Source organism: Rhinolophus sinicus, chromosome 15 (assembly GCF_057876585.1).
Source record: "Rhinolophus sinicus isolate RSI-liver-muscle chromosome 15, RSI-T2T, whole genome shotgun sequence".
Taxonomy (NCBI): Eukaryota; Metazoa; Chordata; class Mammalia; order Chiroptera; family Rhinolophidae; genus Rhinolophus; species Rhinolophus sinicus.
In genome coordinates this window covers 61,529,552-61,545,266 of record NC_142515.1, presented here as the reverse complement: position 1 = coordinate 61,545,266, position 15,715 = coordinate 61,529,552, and the positions used below count along the sequence as shown (strand labels likewise).

Sequence of the window (15,715 nt, the reverse complement as noted above, 5' to 3'; positions counted from 1 at the left end):
TTTGCCTATTCCATGTACCTCATAGTGGAATCATACAATACCTGTGCTTTTGTGTCTGGTTTATTTCACTTAGCATCATGTTTTCAAAGTTCATCCATGTTGTAGTATGTATAAGGATCTCCTTTTTAAGGCTGAATAATATTCCATTGTATAGATGTACCACATTTTGTTCATCCATTCATCTGTTGATGGACAGCTGGGTTGTTTCCACCTTTTGGCTCTTGTGAATAATGCAGCTATGAGCATTGGTATACAGATATCTGAGTGTCTGTTTTCAGTTCTTTGGGATATATGCCCAGGAGTGGCATTGCTGGATCAAATGGTAATTCTATATTTAACTTTTTGAAAACTACCACTGTTTTTCACAGAGACTACATCTTCTGATATTTCTACCAGTAATATATGAACTTTTCCAAGTTTCCACATCCTCATCAACACTTCTCTTCCTTTTTTCTCTTTCTTAATGGTAGTGTGGGGGTAGAACAAACTTTCCTCCACCCTCAAGGTTCTTTCCAGCTGGTCTAATCATCAAATAGACATGAGACAGATTGGCAAGAGAAAAGAACCAAATTCCATTATGTACATATGTGTGGGAACCCTGCATACATGAGAAAGTCAGAGACCCATATGCAGGAGAGGGTCAGAGATGGAAATGATGATTGATATATATAAGACATCCTAAGCCAGGGATGAGGTAATGCACCTTGGGGGTATTTCGAAGGGTATTGTAGGATGATAAGAGCAGATGTTTAGTAAATAAAAGTTTGCCTTGACATATAGGTGGGTCAAAAAGAGATTATCACTATTAGGCAAGGCACTAATTTAAGTTCTTCTAGGTAATTAAAGGGAGAGGCAGAAGTCTCTCTTGAGCCTGAAGCTAAAATTACCTTTAGCTCAGAATAATCCACATACAACTGAGGCATATTTGGGGCAGCTCGTTCTAAGCCCCCACAGTTGCTATCCTAGAGTATGAAGTGATATCTCATTGTAGTCTGATTACTTTGTGATGTATAATTTCACAAAGCAAGGACTATACACCCAAGTTTATCTGACTCTGAGCTTTCCATTCCATATCCTGGCTCTTTTGAGGCCTAAGGACGTTTTTTTTAGCAAAGCAAAAATTTTGTCCAACATTGTAGGACTTAGCTTAGATATGCAGTCTTTTGTGTTGATGCCATGTATCTCATTTTTAGACCCATGTCCCAGAATCTCACTTGAGGAACTTTGGGAAAATAAACCTCAAGGAAGATCAATTTTGATACATAAAAATGGATGTCCATGACATTTTCTTATAAAAGCAAAAAATAAAATAAAATCTAGAATAACATAAGTGTACAACAATAGGGGAATGCCAGATAAATTATAGCATATCCTCTCAATGGATATTATGCAATGATTAAAAATGATAATTATGTAATCTTTGTTGAACCATTGAACAACCAAAAAACACGTAAGGAAAGAAAGTAATCTACAGTTACACAATAATATGAAGTTCTATGAGCAAAGACCAGGAAACACACTCCCCCAAAAAGTTTTTGTGTTAAGGTGTGGGATTACAGGTGATTTTCTTTTTAAAAACCAGCATGCATGTCCTTTTATTGTATTTCCAATAAGAAAAAGAAAGGACAAAAGTGAACTTGACATTTCATTGAAGTTGGCTGATAAATGACAACCAAATATCAGTTCTCATTTTTTAAATTCATACACAATTGACATATAACATTGGGTTAACTTTATGCTACCACATTGATTTGATACATTTATATTGCAGTATGATTGCCATTGTAGCATTAGCTAACACCTCTGTCTTGTCACATAATTATCATTTCTTCTAGCAGTGGAAACAATTAAGATGTAGTCTCTTAGCAAGTTTAATGTTTATAATATAGTTATCTATAATCACTATACTGAGTATTCGATCTCCAGAACTAATTTTCCTCGAGTTACAAGTGTGTACTCTTAAACAACATCTCTCCCATTCCCCCACCTCCCAGGCCCTGGTAACTACCATTCCACTTTCCGTTATGGACATTAAAATTATTTCCATATCTTGGCTATCGTAAATAATGCTGCAATGAGCATGGTAATGCAGATATCTCTTCCATATCAGTTTTCATTTTTTTAATATACTTTTTTTTTTTTAATTTGGGAAGGGGAACAGGACTTTATTGGGGAACAGTGTGTACTTCCAGGACTTTTTTCCAAGTCAAGTTGTTGTCCTTTCAATCTTAGTTGTGGAGGGCGCAGCTCAGCTCCAGGTCCAGTTGCCATTGCTAGTTGCACCATCCCTTGGATGAGTCGAACCGGCAACCTTGTGGTTGAGAGGATGCACTCCAAGTAACTGAGTCATTTGGGAACTCAACGGCAGCTCAGCTCAAGGTACCGTGTTCAATCTGAGTTGCAGGGGACGGAGCCCACCATTCCTTGCGGGACTCGAGGAATTGAACTGGCAACCTTGTGGTTGAGAGCCCACTGGCCCATGTGGGAATCGAACTGGCAGCCTTGGAGTTAGGAGCATGGAGCTCTAACAGCCTGAGCCACCTGGTCGGCCCTCAGTTTTCATTTTTGGCAAGCCACACATTTCACTATGATTTTGAAATTTATTCTGATTCCTCTGCTAGTGCTTTTTTCCTGGTTCCCTCTTCAGATGGGTTCCAGGAAATGTGTGATTTAAAATGTGGTGTCCAAATTCGAGGAGGCCTGGACAAATTTAAAACCATTGCTAAGGTTTATAACACTTGATTTGATAGGAATATCCCAAACCCTCACATTTTTCCATGTATTAAACTACCACTAGGTGCTGCTATAGGCTGTGATATGCCTCCCAATCGGGCTATGTTTGCCTTTACTGCATCCTGTGGGAAAATAACATTCATTTTAAATGTTTTGTGTTAGGACACACTCATATGCATTTTTTTATGCCAAATAAAGCCCCATGAATTGGAAGCACCACATTTTCTACATCTTTTGAGTGGGGAGTTGGCACTAAGGTCTAAGGAGTGCCTTCTCTGGGCCAGGCAGTTTTCATACATTTTTTCATCTAATATCTGTGCGGGGTGTCTTCTGTCTCCTCCTCCCCACCCAGATCTATTTTCTACCCCTCTCCACCCACTGTGCACCCCAGAGGGGGAGCTGAGACAACCTCAGCCAGCTCTCTCATCCTCTGGTTTCCCTTGGGGTTGGCCAATGAGGAGCATCAGCAGGAGGTGGCACGCGGAGAAGAGAGCACCTAAGGTGTGTGCTCCCTGGTTCCCTCTGCAGAACCTCTACTGGCTGGCTGCAGCCTGCCACCAGTGGTCCCACCCTCATAAGGTGGCCCTCCACGCAGCCTCTCTGTCTCCAGGTTTTGTCCTCTAGGCCCAGGGGAGGTGACAGTCCTATTGTTCTGAGTCCCTAGTCGTGGAGTATTGCACAGCTCCCTTGTGGTTACTCTACACCTTATTTGCACCTTTGTAAATAGTCCCTTTATTAAACGCTCCTCAAATTACCCAATTGAGTGTGTCATCTGTTTTCTGCCAGGACCCTGACCGATATAATCCCTAAAGAGATAGGTAGTTACTCATCCAAATTTAAGAGTTAATCAGTTGCATAACTGGGCTGGGAAACAGGTCTGTCTGCATCCTTTGCCAGATCAGACTGCACAGCCCAGGAAGGAGCCTGCTTGAGGAGTGGGCAAGTTGGGCCCCTAAGATGAGGTCCAGCACTGGGCCTAGGGAATAGACCCTCCTCCTGCTCCGTGCCCTAGACCACTGCATGTCTAGGGCCCATTCCCACTTCTGTCTTTCCTGAAGTTGGTGTGTATCCTCCTCATTATTCAGTTGCCATTGCATCTGTCCAGGAAGCCTTTGCTTACAGAAGCCAAAGCATTCTCTTTAATGATTTCTGTGGTGGTTTTTTTAAAACCAATTCTTGGAGATTTTTCCCATCAGGAGTGGGGTCTAATTCTCCTTTCCTTGAATATGGGCTGTCCCTAATAATTTGCTTCTAACAACTAGAATACAGAGGAAGTGGTGTGTCATTACTTCTGAGGCCAGGTCATAAAAGCAGGTCAGCTTCTGCCTGCCTCTTTCCTTTTGGGAGGCTCATTCATGAAACCCAGAGCCATGCTGTGAGGAGACATGGGCCACCTGGAGAAGCCACCTATGGGCAATACAGCTGAAACCCCAGCTGAGGTTCTGGCTGTGAGAAAGCCTTCAATTTGACAACAACTGCATGAGATATCCCATCGAGAACTGTGCAACTGTAGTGAATCAACTACAGGAATGGAGAGTGGTGATAATAATAATAATAATAATAATAATAATAATAATAATTTCCATTGTTTTACATCACTAATTTTTGGGATGATGTGTAATACAGCAATAGAAAACTAATAAACTTCCTTCTGCATAGAAGTAGTGGAGACACCACTATTGATTCTCTTTGGGGTGTCCAATATGTTCTGGGACATTACTCTTCTCTAATTCTCTCAAAAAATTTTTCCAAATTTCCTATTTTTAACTCCACCATGAGCTTGTCCTAGACTTTGCTCCTGGATACTTTAAAAGTTGGTAACTTCTTAGAGTTACTGTTCAGAAAAGTTCATATTCTAGAATTTGCTTTTTTTTTTTTTCACCATGTAATGCATTGTGGATAACTTTCCAAGTGAGTAAATATAGGTATCCAGCTTTAAACAAAAACAAAAACAAAAACAAAAAACCCGCTTTCCAGCTCCGGACCGGGACGCAGAAGTCGTAACGATGTTGCTGCCCAAGGAGAATCGGATTACCGTTTATGAGCTCCTTCTTAGGGAGGGGGTGGTGGCGGCCAAGAAGGATGTTCACAGGCCCAAACACCCTGAGCTGACAGACAAGAATGCGCCTAATCTTCACGTCACGAAAGCCATGCAGTCTCTCAAATCACGAGGCTGTGCGAAGGAACAGTTTGCCTGGAGACATTTCTACTGGTACCTTACCAACGAGGGTACCCAGTATCTCCGTGATTACCTCCACCTGCCCCGGAGATCGTGCCGGCCACTTTGCACCGCAGCCGGCCTGAGACGGGCAGGCCAAGGCCCATAGGTCTGGAGGGCGAGCGACCTGCAAGACTCACGCAAGGGGAAGCTGACAGACACCTACAGACAGAGCGCTGTGCCTCCTGGTGCCACAAAAAGCCGAGGCCGGGGCTGGGTCAGCAACGGAATTCCAGTTTAGAGGCGGATTTGGTCGCGGACGTGGTCAACCCAGTAAAGTGGGAGCGGTTATTTGGTATTGAATGAGCTTGTGACGAAAAAAGAATCTTGTGTGCCCGTCTTTGCATAATGTAGCCTGATCAGGAATGTTTTAAAAGTCAATATAAACGGGGTGAGACTGGATTGGTTGGGGGGAAGTCCCACGGCAGGGGGACATGATCAACAATCTCAGTAAAGTTGAGGCAATTATTAGTGTTTGAAAAAACTTTGGAGAGAAAATGATCCCAGCAAACTGGGAGCGATTTTGGTGTTGAATAAACTTGTGGTGAGAAAATAAAAATAAAAAACAAAATAAAACAAAACAAAACAAAAAAAACATAAAAAAAAAACCCCAGCTTCATAGTATTAAGCTCTAGTTTCTAAGAGTTTTCTGAAGCTGATATGCCACCAGATAATTTGTTAATTCATTCATTTATACATTTATTCTCTCGCTCATTCAAAACAATGTGAAGTGCTCACTACAAGCCTAAAGGTAGTTTTTGAGAATGTTAAGAACATTTTAGAGTTCTCAGCTTAATTTTATAGAGACAATTTTTGCTTAAGTTAACCAGAGTTGGGTTTTAATTTTGCAATGAAGAACCCTGAATAGACTAGCAGTTCCTATGAGGTGTGAGGTACATGCAATAGACTCCCAGGAAAATGGAGAGAACCTGAGAGTGGTCATCTTCTCTAGACAGGGTTGAAGATAACTGTGTGTGTGATAAGCATTTAAGATGGCTTCCAAAGGTCCTCACCTCCTGCTATTCAGGCTATTGTGTAACCAGGCTATTGTGTAACCTGGACTTACTTCCATCAAATAGAGTATGACAAAAGTGATGGGATATGACTTCCATAATTAGGTTACAAAAGACTGTGACTTCCATCTTGCTCTATTGCCTTCTATGTTTGCACACTTTAATGAAGCAAGCTGACATGTTGGGGAGGTCCAAATGACCAGTAACTCAGGGTGATATCTGACCAAAACCTCTTAAGGAACTGAATCCTGTCAATAACCATGTGAATGAGCTTGAACATGGATCCTTCCCCAGTCACGCCTTCAAATGAGATCACAGCCTTGACTGATACCTTGATTGCTAACGTGTGAGAGACCCTGACATAGAGGATACAGATAAACTGCACCCAGATTCTTAACCTATCGACACTGTGAGTTAATAAGTATGTGTTGTTTCAAGTCCCTAAATTATAATTTGTTATGCACCAGTAGATAACTAACACAGTAATTATTTAGGAATGGGAACTTGCAAGTCATGGCATGTGGTGATGAAATAAGTGATTTAACTATTGCTTAGAATTTTCCATAATGAAGTATCCATGGAGTCAAGGCTCTGGGGCACCTAGTGGTTGCCACCAAAAAACATCATCTAGGAAATGAGGAATTTAAGGACTATGGGTTCTGCCACTGCTTTGAACTCTGCTGGACCATTTAAGGAAAGAGACTGATAAATACAAGGTGATAACTTCTTGTTTGTCTTCCAGTTCCTTTTATTTTTACTCTTCCCTTACCTTCCTGAAAAATTCAATCTTAAAGGCATTAGATAGGACAGAGCAAGCAAGGCATTTGTGTCTGGAGAGGAAGGAGCTATGGAGGCACAGCGTGGGGAATTAGACAAGGAAAGCATTTGTGGAGGCAGGCTGCCTGGCACGGAGATCAGAGTCTGAGTTGGCTGAGGAGGGTAGTTACACCGGAGGATGGCCTTGCTTAGGTGTCAGAGCCTGAGAAAGGTAAGGAGGATAGCATTGCAGAGGAGTAGGTCAGCGAGGGTGTCACAGCTTGAGCAGGGTAATAAAAGTGGGGTAGTGATATCTTGCAGCATAAGAAATTACCCCCAAACTTAGCAGGTTAGAACAATAATCTTTTACTATCAGTTTCTGTGGGTCAAGAATTCAGACAGGGCACAGCGGAGATGGCTTGTCTCTGTCCCGTGACATCTGTGGCCTTGGCTAGCAGACTCGGCTGAGGACTGAAATCATCTGAAGGGTTGGCTGAGGCTGGGGATCAGCTTCTGAGGTGGCTCACGTCATGTCTAGAAAGTCAATGCTAGTAAGTTGATTTCTTTCCGTGTCGGCCTATCCACACATGGAACCCTCCATAAGATTGTTGAATGTCCTCACAACATGGCAACTGGCTTCCCTGAGAGCCAGTGACCCCTGAGACTGAGCCAGGAAGAAGCTATGCCTAGACCTAGCCTAGAAAGTCATATGGCATTATTTCCATCATATTTTATTCATTAGAAGTAAGTTGCTAAATCCAGTCCATAGTCAAGGGAAGAGTATTCACCTTTTGAAGGGAAGAGTATCAAAGAATTTGCAGACTTATTTCCAAACCACTACAGAAGAGATGAAGGGACAGCCTGGTGTGGGGTCTTGGAGCCTGAGCAGGATCAGAAGGGCACACACACAGAGCGGGAGCCTGGCATGGGTTGTCAGAGCCCCAGCAGGATGAAGAAGGCATCATGTGGCAGAGACAGACTGGCATGGGAAGTTTGAGTGCAAGTGTGTTTAAGGAAGACATCTGTGTGTGAGGGGTGGGGACAGTGTTGGAAGACGGTTTGCATACAGAGCATTGATCATATAAGAAACCTATGAAGAATAATTGGAGCCAGCTTTCTCACTGTCAGAAGAGTGAGTTACAAATATGGAAAGGGAGGAAAGAAACGTAAATCCTGCGATGTTGGATTGGGAACTGCAGGTGTGAGTGTGAACTCATAGTTTTCAAGATAGGTAGTTGGATAGATAAGTATGTAGGTAGGTGTGTGTGTGTGTGTATTTGTGTGTGTGTGTGTGTTTCCTATTGCTGTCCAGGGGGCTTGGAAGAGCAGAATCCTAATCACGATGAGCTCACATTGCTCAAGCTTTAGCCATTGGGAGCTCTGTCAGTTGACTTCTGTGTCTCTTTGACATACCCCCAGCATTGTGTGGGTTTGTCCGTTTGTTTTTCAGTACTTCCTTACTTTCTGGCACTACAAGATGCTCCAGGATTGCCTTGTACAGTTTCTTGCAGGAGTCCTAGATTCAGCCATTTCTCCTAGGGGCCTGGGTTACTTCCATTAGAGAATCGTATGTGAAACCCAGATATGAGAGCTAAGTGTAATTTTTATATCCTGTTTTAAAAAAAAGAAATAAAAAATGACCCAAAAAAAAAACACAAAAAAAAACTGTTAGAGGCCCCAAGTCCCCAGGTCCAACGACCCCAGACTGGCATGTGCCCAACCTTGGGATCCCTTTCCTGCCTGTCCTTTGGGAGCCAGATTTTGGAGGCTGTCCTGACCATCACCTGTTTGGTGGCCTTCCTTCAGGTGGGTACCAGCCTGGCTCTGGTGGGCACTGGTAAAACTAACAAATGATAGTGTAGTAGGTGCTGAAAGAGAGGAAGGTAAAGGTGCGGAGAGGAAGGAGAAACTAATGCAGTAGGGAGGAGCTGAAGAAGTTTTAAGCCTTGAGAGTAGCTCAGGAAGTGCTGCTTGAGAGCAGACACTGCGGTTGCATCTTTTAGACACCATGCTCTAGGTAACCTTACCCCTAACCTACTGCCTGGCCCACAGCAGTCCTCCATCCACACCTGCTCATGACCCGATCTGCTGAGCTCAGAGCAGCCCACAGAACATGAGCAGAGCCCTCAATCTGGGAAGTCCCAAAGCAGTTCTACAGCCGACCTGCTTGTTTTAGGCGGAGGAGTTCTGCGAAGTTTCTGCAGCCTAAGGATTCATCCGGGGATTTCTGAACCATCGTTGGTGGCATCTCCACTCAAAAGCAGTGTTTGGGAGTTTGCCTGGGGGGTGAAGTCATCAAAGGGGTCCTCCAGCCAACAAGGCAACCCAATAGATTCTGAGAGGGGGCTGGGCCAACAGGTGGGGAGGGGACAAAGAAAAGCTAAGTAAAAGCCCTGTCCCAGTCAGTCATGAGACTGAGAGAAACCCAATGGAGGCAGTGGGCTCCGTGTCAGAAGGTTCAGCCAGTGGCAGTAGCTATTGTGAGGTGATGACCCCTGGCTCCAGGGGAGGGAGGAGACAGAGAACTTCAAGGGGGAGAGCATTTCAGTAGGCAGCTCACTGCTAACAAAAACACTGAGGTACCTGCTGCGGGATAACAAGAAGGCCAGCTTGGCAGCAGAAAAGAGGATAAGCTGGAAGTGGAGTCTGGGAAGGGCCTAGAACAGAATCCTTATACCTGGGCCTGGTCATATTTCATAGCCTGGAGCTTGAAACCCGGTGCAAAATTGGGAAACTGCGTGCACTTTTATAGGCACAGAGTAAACAAACAGGAGGTATCCTTCTCTCAAAGGTTGAGACTCCCAGGGAGTCGCTGTAACGTCAGGCAACTCACTGGGGCTTCTGGACAGAGCGAGATAAAACTCAAAGCTGCTAGGGATGGGCCTTACAGTTTATCAAGACAGCCTGAAGTAGCACGGCCCTTAACTCACTGGTGCCTCCTAAAACCCTTTGGGGGGGGCGGGGACTGGTACAATTGTCCTCATTTTACCCAAACTGACACCCCATTCATTCCCTTTTCACAATCCCAGGGGTACTCTTGGAGGTATCGCCGTGATTCCACAGAAAAGGGTGCACAGCCTGAGTTGAGTACGAGAGTCCCTGTATGCAAAAACATTCATTCTCCAGGGGAAACCCGGTCCGGAGGGAAGCCGAGAGTGCGCACAGCTAATTATAACTGCGATACAACTTCGTACGGTACTATTAGGGATCACCGAAGGGTTTGGGGGCGGAGAAGAGGCCAAGGGCCGGGAGGCTTCTGGGTGCTGTGTCGATTGGTTACAGTAGGGCCGAAGAAGCAATGCAGACGTGAGTGTCGGATGCAGCAAAGATGCGCTGGAACCTTGCATCTGGCGGCGGAGCGCGGGAGAGCAAGGCTGGTGGCTTGGTTGGGCACTGCAGCCGGTGACGCGCCACTAGGCCCGCTCCCCTTGGCGGGTTCGCGCCCACGTTTCTTTTCTCCGGCTACATTGGCTCCATGGGACACAGCAGGCGGGAGGCATGGAGGTGCAGGGCGTCCACCTCGTCCAGGCTGGCGCAGTGCTGGTCGCTGCTAAGCACTTTCGAACCCAAAAGCCTCAGATAAGGAGATCAAAGCCCTGATGGGGGTGGACAGGCCAATCCCGCCGCCGCTTGTCGGTCCCCAGCGGCTTCCGAACAACCGACCGCACAGTCCGTGCTCTCGGTGGAAGCCAGTCACCTCGTCCTCCCCGCCGGGCGGGAAGCCCCAGGATCGGCCTTCACTCTTCGCCCTGCATCCGCTTCCCGGGACGCTGCCTTTCAGCCCCGCGTAGCGGTGGGGCCATCGATCAGCCCAGAAAGTGGCCGCGAGGTCATCAGCACAACAAAGGAGGCCACAAGCGGCGCCTTGGGTCTTTTAAATGCAGGGTCTTGCCCCGGGGGCAAAGTGAAGCCGGGCGGTAGAAGCAGCCGGAGGTACCCCGCACCCACTCCGCCCCATTCCCAACTCCAGAGAGCAGTCTTTTGAAATGTTAATGTTCTGAAGCTCCTCTCTTGACCTGGATCTGACTGAAGCCTCTGGGATTAATAAACAAACCAAAACCCGCATTTATTTGGCTGGGGTGGGAACCGGGTAAACATTTGTTGGTCCAAAAGAGGCAGGTGGTACGTACGCAAACTCGGGTAAATTATTACACAGCCCCAGCCACTCGTTTTAAAAAGACGCCTTTGTACACCGATTCCTGGAGTTGGAAAAGTTTTACCTATCAACAGACCCTTAGTTACACCCTCCAGGCTGAGGGCCCACGCTGTGCCGCCTGTCTCCCCCGCTGGCAGAGGAAACCAGGTCACAGGTGGAGGGCGGGGGGGGGGGGCGCGGGGGGGCGGAGCCAAGCCCAGGCCCCGCCCAGGTCCTGATCTGCTGGAGTCCAACCCGCCTCTCTGCTGAGTGGCGGCTAGGACTTTAGATCTCCTGGGGTCTTCAGATCTCCTGAGCTTGGGGAGGCTGGCCGGTACGCCTGAATCTAACACGCCCCGCCACCACGCCCGGAGAAGACACAGAGGGATGTCACAGCGGGTGTTTTTGAAAAGTCTTGGCTTGCGTTTCCCTGCCCACATTCGATAGCTTGTCGGGTTATTGCCAAAATATTATCAAGCCGGATTCCATGCCCAGCCCAGCTGCTAGTAATGATAATAGTACTTGAGAACACTTTGGGAGCGCTGACACTCCGCCAGGCTCCGTTCAAAGCCCTTCACATGGATTCACCTGTAATGAGTCGGAAGTCATCCACTCGCTTCTTTTTAGAAAGGGTACATCATCTGTTCTCCATCCACCCTCGTGGGCGCAGGCCCCCGCTGTTTACGGTCCCAGTTGTATGACAACAGGGGCCCAGGACTTGTGTATGCTAGGGAGGGGATGCAGCGGTCACCAGGACACACCATCGTGTCCTGAAACACTGCCAGGCCTGCACAATTCTCCAACTTGAAGTTTCTTTAATCCACTAAATCCTCCAAGCAGGCGCTGTCCCGTCTTCCAAAAGCTTTTGCCTCAAGCTGGGAAAACCCAATACAGGAATGATCATTTTTCAACTATGGGAGCCAACAACACTCATACATAATGTAGCAAGTCACACAAAGGACAGAATTCTTTCTAACTCTCCTGGGAGAGGCCCCTCAGCCCAGGGAATCTTCAGAGCTGTCCAAACTGCCCAAACTATGGACCAGACTGCCATATATAGAGGGTGGTACGGGGCTTGCTGAGGGGCCCTCCTAGGCACCCAAAAGCTGGAGTTGGTCACCCAAAGAAATCCCAGCCCAGGTTATTCACAAGCATTTCTTAGAAATCCAATTCCTTCCATTTCTCTGCCCCAAGGGCGGTTTGTGGCTGCCCTGAGCCAGTTGACACACAGGAGAGGAAGAACAGCTTATAGTATAGGAACCGCCACGCAACTCAGTGATAGCGTGTGTACTGTCAGAGGACCCAACGGGCAGGGCAAGAAGATATTGTATATCACCTACTTAAGACAAGGTGCTGTGGCCTCGAATTGGTGAATAAGCCTAGCTTTGTACACATCTGTCTCTCTACCCTTGGATCTCACAGATACATTATCGCCCAGGTCTGCTATACCTTTTCGCAGGTACAAGACCATTCCTGACTTCCCCAACCTGGTCTCTTCTTCTAAACACCCACAAGGTCTCAACTAGATCCTCTTTCCTCCGGGCAGGCCTGGACCTCTGGCTTGAAAGGACAACAGAAGGATGAGGTTTCTCTACCTGGCACGATATGTAGGGCCCAGGATAGCACGTTTCATGCCTGTCATCCTTGGAAAGACAGACACCTTCTAAGTAGCTGGGTGATCTTGGGCAAGTCTTTTATCTTTTTTCAGTGTTCCTTAAGTTTCCCATCAGCAAAGTGGTAGGATAATACAACAACCCTGAAAGGGAGGAGGTGTAGGGCAATCCACACTGTAAACTCAGCACCTGGATGCCTGCTCACCTGTGTTAATGCATGCTGTCCTGAGGCTTCACTATAAGATGGGAGAGAGTGTAATGTCACTGCCACACTGTCATCTGCCCTGGAAGCGAAATACCTGAAACTGAATCGCCCTGGCATCCTGGTTTGGGTGAGCAGCAGTCAGAGGCAGATTGGCTTTCAGAGCAGGTGACAGCCCAGAGGCCTCTCTTCTATGGGGGAGGGAGGCAGTCAGCTAACACCACCTCGCTGCTGGGATGGATCTTGCTTCCAGCAGGGTATCCCACTGGCTCCTGCATAGGAGGTAAGCCCAAGCAGATCTTCAGACATTCAATAGCCTTGTTCTGCTTCCACTGTTTCCATCTCAAGAATATTAACCCCTAGCCTGCTCACAGTTGTCAGAATTCTTTTTTGACATTTCCAAAATTAATATATAAACTCATTATCCATCTCCCAAATTTACTAGAGGCACACAATGTTAATATGATCAAAACACCATATGCTTGGTTTTCTGTACTGACTTTTAATTTAGAACCTATGGAAATAAGAAGAGAGGATGATTAACTTATATGTGACAGTGTGTGACACATAAGGTTCCACAAGTGGAGAGGGAAGATGGTCCAGATAGAGGGGACTGTATGTGTCCTGCAATGGCAGTTTGAGATCCTTGAGGTGGTAGGGTGGCAAATAGCTGTAAATGCCCGTGCAAATACCAACTAATATAAACTTATTTCTGGGAGGTGGGGTGAGCCACCAAGGTTTTTTCACAAGAGGGAAGCAGTTTATTTGTTTTAGAAATACCACTCTGGTGGTTGTACAAGAGTAGATTTATTTTTAAAATACATTTTTAGAATAGTTTTCATAGAAAAATTGAGCGTATAGTACAGAGAGCTCCCATATGCCTCCCTTCCCACTCCCATATCTTACTATTAACGTCTAGCATTAGTGGGGTATATTTGTTTCAATTAATAAACCAATATTGATACATTATTATGGTCCATAATTTACATTAGGGTTCACTCTCTGTGTTGTACAGTTCTCTGAGTTTTGAAAATGCATATTACGGACCCAGCATTACCGTATCATACAGAACCACTTCACCAATCTAAAAATTCTTGGCGCTTCACTATCCCACTTTCCTCCTCCCTCTCCATGAATCCCTGGCAACCACAGATCTCCATAGTGTTGTTTTTTCCAGAGCCTCATACAGCTGGAACCATATAGTATGTAGCCTTTCCAGACTGGATTGTGTCTCTTTAGTAATACGTATGCATTTACGATTCTTCCATGTCTTTCTGTGGCTTGATAGCTCATTTCTTTTGGTAAGTCTATTTTATATTTTCTGTCAATAAATATTTACTGAATCCTGTATCTGTACTCTCCCATAGAAATATAATGTAAGTCACAAATTTACTTTTTCTAGTAGCCACATTAAAAAGGTCGAGATGAAATTAACTTTAATAACATAAAAGTATTCTACTTAACATATTCAAAATATTATCAACATTTAATTAGTATAAAAATTGAGGTACTATGCCTTTGAAATCGTTTGTATTTTATATTTTCAGCACATCTCAAGGTGGACTAGCCATGTTTCCAATGCTCAGTGGACACACACAGCTGGGCAGTGCAGTACTGGGGGGACAGAGCAAGGATCAGAACAAACAAGGTCTCTGTCCTCACATACTTGACAGTCTAGGCTGGGAGACAAATAAAGAAGTAAATTCATTTCAGAGAATGGTAAGTGTTATTGAGAAAATAATGCACCAGAATTACACACAGACTGGGAAGCGGGTTTAGATTGCCTACAGTCGGGAAAGCCTTTCTAAGGCTCAGATCCAAATGCGGAGGCATTAACCATCAATTACCTATTGCCACAATAATGCTGTAGAACAAACCACTCCAAAATTCAGAGGCTTAACTTAATAACTAGTTATTATTGCTCATGAGTCTACAAGTCAGCTGGGCAGTTCTTCTGGTCCCAGGTGGGCTCAGACGTGCATCTGTGGGTGGCTGCAGGTCAGGTCCATGTGGCTATGCTGATCCTGGCGGGCCTTCTATGTTTGGGGGCTGGCTGACTGGTGGCAGATGACCTCACCTCTTTTCCATGTGGCTTCTCATCCTCCAGCCGGCTAGCCCAGGCCTGTTCTCATGGAGGCAGGGATCCAAGAGAAAATGTGGAAGTGTTCAAGGATTCTTAAGGCCCAGGCTCAGAACTACTCATATATCATTTCTGCCACATTCTTTTGGCCAACACAAGTTACAAGGCCAGCCCAGATCCTGGGAGGAGCTGCAAAGTCACATTGCAAAAGGTGTGCATACAAGGGACGGATGGAAATTCAGGCAGTTTTCACAACTAATCTCCCATATTCCTTGAAAAGCTATCAATTCCACAAGGAAGTTATAAAGTCTACACTTATATGTACCCTATAAATTATCCTGAGAATATAAAAACAAAAATAGAACTACAGGGAGAAATTGACAAAATTACTTTTAGAGTGGGAGGTTTCAATGTACCTTTTGCAATTGTTGGTAGGTCAAGTACACAAAACACATTAGTATATCTTAGTAAAGATATAGAAGAATTGGACACAGTTTATGAGGTTTTCGGTCAACAAGTATTTATGGCACACTTTCTGTGTGCAAGGCATTATTCTAGATGTGCTGGGCATATAATAGTGAACAAAAGCCAACCATCCCTGTCCTCATAGTGTTTACATTAGAGTGGAAGAAAACAAATAAGCAATACGTAAAACACAGATGACTTCTATAAAGACGACAGGGAAAGGAGCTACGAAGGCTGGGATGGCGAGGTAAGGAGCTGAACTTAAGTAGCACGGTCAGGGTAGGCACTGCTGAGACACTAGAGTGAAGACCTGAGAGGTGAGGGAGCGTGTCATGTGCATACTCACATCTGCAGGACTAGTGGAGGGAGCATCACCTACAAAGGCCCTGAGGCAGGAGCTGGTTTGGCAGGTTCTAGCAGTAGACCGAGGCAGGCTTGGCATTGTGGGAAGGGATCGGAGCAATCAGGGACCAGATCATGCAGGACCTTGTAGGCCACGA

General features: G+C 45.5%; 1 pseudogene; it reads left to right on the top strand.

The window, feature by feature from the left end:
* The first annotated feature begins 4,739 nt into the window (after positions 1-4,739).
* Positions 4,740-5,404, top strand: LOC109437138 (small ribosomal subunit protein eS10 pseudogene; annotated as a pseudogene).
* The last annotated feature ends 10,311 nt before the right edge of the window (positions 5,405-15,715 follow it).